A 3,349-nucleotide genomic window follows, 5' to 3' on the forward strand; every position below is an offset into this window, starting at 1 on the left:
TCAATGTGAAGAAGTAGAGAAATGAAGGAACGAATAGTAACCATACAAAGAATAGTTCCAAGTAGAGAGCCCAGTGCTGTGGATTCCATCCTGGTAGGAGACGAAACTAATTGTCTAAAAGTGATGCAGCAAAGGGACATGGACCTTAAAGAATAAGAGAGGGACAGACAGACGGACAGTGACCCTGACCGGGAGATGCCGACACACACAGAGGACAGAGGCGCGGGAGAGCGCAGCGTGCTCGTGCTCGTGCTCGTGCTCGTGCTCGTGGAGCGGCGAGCGCCGTTGGAGAGCCAGGGCGGGCAGTGTCTCCGGAGCCGTAACGTTATTAAAGCTACACCGGGAACTCGATACCAATGCTGACTTCCCAGCCCACTCCCCCGGGTAGTCGGATGCAGAAAATTTCATTTTTATATAATAATAATAATAATAATAATAATGTATCAAATTATTCTGATACGGGTTGTCCCTGGATATCGTCCAGGATATGGCTGGAGAAGTGGTATCAGAAAGATCAATTTGCATAAGACTTCATGTTCACTTCGCTAGAATGGCGCGCAACCCACAGACCAGCGAAGAGCTGGAGAGCTTGGCTGGCTCAGCGCTGTGGGGAGTTTTTTGTACTGGCGCTTAAAGATGTCACATTTCTCGTGTACATTTTCCCATTTAACTCCCTCTTAGTAGTGCATGCTCATTATTAGTACTGATGTGAATTACTTGATTTCCAAGCCTTGTAAAGCCGTTTTAAATAGCTTTCTCACCTAGAAGCTCACTATAACCACATCTCTTGCAACATTTCAGTATAAATCAGGTAACATGGAGACACTCCAGTTGGAAGGAGGTGGCCCAGCTCCCAGTCCACAGTCCGGAGCAGAGACAATTTTTTGGTACCTTTTAAATAAAGATTAGCTTCATAAGAATATAAACATTCTGCTCTCATCTACTCCTCTCCTTCATTTTCTCTTGTGTGTCTGTGAGCTACACACATTCCTCTAAATTTGGGGGCTTGACACATTTTTTTCCTAGGAATCAATGTTTATCTATTACTGTTCCCCAGTAGAATAGATTTCTCTTTCTCACCAGTATTAGCAACATGCCCTACCTGACGTATGTCTTTCTATTAAATTCGAGGTTTTTGTGTGATTTGCCCGAGGGATGGGAACTGCGTCTCATTCAATTTATGAGCTTCCCAGAGCCTAGAGGCACAAGAATCTTGCTAAGTGGCTTATAATTCAGTTTAGTAAAAAGGATGTTCTTATTTTCTCTCAATAAACTTGATGGTAGACAATGTGGGCAATCTGGTCGGAAAAAAAATAATTATTTGGCACTTTCTCTGATAAAGGCTTTGACTGATACATGCAAAATCAGTATCTTTGTTCCCTTAACCCATATCCTAACTTATCTCCAATTCATAAGCAACACTAAAAAAATAATTAATTAAGGGCCACAGATGTGTCTGATACCGGGAGAGCAAGTATTTATTAAGAGGTAGTTACTTTATCGCACATAATTCAGTGTGAAGGTCAAGCCTATCCCATGAAATAGTGTAGACATTTAGTCATCTGACTGAATGCCAGCTTGGAGCTTTTATTGGGTATTCAGTTTAAATTGTTGCTTTTTAAATAGTTACTTGGTGACAGGGATTAATAAAGATAGTAACTGATCAGCACAGGGCCAGGTGCTATGGAGAAAGGAAGTGAGAACAAGACTGATTCACTGGTAGTTGACTCAGGGCTGGAGGTGAGGAATCAAGTTCAGCAACAAGAGGATCTATAGCAGACTGGGAGACAGCAGGTGGTACGGCAGCAGGTGATCTGGCAGCAGACTGAACGGCAGCAATTGGACACACAACAGCTGGGCCTGCAACAACTGGAACCACAGCAGCTGGGGCGGCAGCAGCTAGAAATGCAGTAGCTGGGGCGGCAGCAGCTGGACACACAGCAGCCAGGGCGGCAGCAGGGAATCTGGCAGCAGCTGGGGCAACAGCAGGGAGTCTGGCAGCAGCTGGGGCGACAGCAGCTAGACACACAGCAGCTAGGGCGGCAGCAGGTGGTCCTGCAGCAGGTGGTCTGGCAGCAGCCTTGGCCACAGCCCTAGTCAGAGCAGACAGAGCCACAAGAATTGACCATGGTGTCAGAGGGTGGAGGTTCTGGATGAGTTTCCAGGAGAGTGAGTTTCCTGAATCTCCTTGCTCAGGTCCCCTTTTTTACCCTGTTGGGGCAGCTTCTTCCTTGTTATTGTTTATCTAATAGATAAATAACCACTCAATTAGATCATTATAACCATGTTCCTTGCAGAATTAGATAGAATGCATTTTTCCTTTCTATTATGTGTCTTCTCTAATCTTTCCTTCAACTCAACTCTTGTATTTCTTCCTTATGCATATCATGTAATTTTCAGGACTGCAGCTCTCTCCTCCAATTGGCTGGGGTGAGACTGACTGTTTGCTACCAAGTGTCCATGTGCTTCTTTTTTCCATGACTCAGCAGAGGCCTAAGCTGCGAGTCATGCATTCAGGACACAGAGCCCATGGGACCAGAGATGTAGAAAGCCAATGGGAAATAATCCTCACTGAGAATGATGTTCTGAGGGACCCTGGAGAGGAGGGGGCGGCACCCTGCTCCCCCGCTCTGTGAACGGCTTTTGAACATTGAGAAAGGCTATGGCTCTAGATCAGTGAGTTGGCAAAGGAACCCCAAGTATTGTGTTTTGGCTTATTTCTTCCTGTCGTTTCTGATTTTTATTGGTAGTATTGCTCTGTTCAGCACGTGAATTTTGTGCAACACCAATAAAAATCTTGTTGAAACAGGGTTTTTATTCAAAGTGTGTTAAAATGTGATTCGTACTCGTGATCATCTTTGTTTCATCAGGAGTGAGCTCTGTCTTCAGAGGCCTTCCAGTGGAAGCAGCGCCCAATGTAAGGGGCATCGAGGGGAGAAAGTGACTGGTGACAATGGCCTCTTCTCCAAAGTAGCTTGAACTAGCATATGACCAGAGGGTGTCCTCTGTCTTTAAAAAATGCTGATTCATAGTTAATAATACTTCTGATGTTGACTATCTCTCCCATTTCCAGAAATCTGTTAGTTAGGAGAATAGTCCTACCATTTATTTTAGGGAGATTCATAGTACTTACAGAATGCTTCCTCCTTGGGCAATTGTCTATGGGTCACAAAAATAACATCATAAATAATAACCAGGACAATTTTGTTCATTGGTCCCAAATTTGGGGTGTGTGAAAGGTCTAACAGAGAAGATTTCACATTCTGAGAATTTTCCTGCTCAAAAGTCCAACTTTTACACCTCACACCATGATCCACTCTTGCTGTTGCCCTTGCTGCCAGCTTATTTG

General features: G+C 44.5%; 1 pseudogene; it reads right to left on the reverse strand.

Moving 5' to 3' along the window:
- Positions 1 to 1,754: 1,754 nt before the first annotated feature.
- LOC118978175 (keratin-associated protein 4-3-like) lies at positions 1,755 to 2,129 on the reverse strand (annotated as a pseudogene).
- Between the last annotated feature and the right edge of the window lie 1,220 nt (positions 2,130 to 3,349).

This window comes from Sturnira hondurensis, unplaced genomic scaffold, assembly GCF_014824575.4.
Source record: "Sturnira hondurensis isolate 20B ecotype Veracruz unplaced genomic scaffold, ASM1482457v3 Scaffold0021632, whole genome shotgun sequence".
NCBI lineage: Eukaryota > Metazoa > Chordata > Mammalia > Chiroptera > Phyllostomidae > Sturnira > Sturnira hondurensis.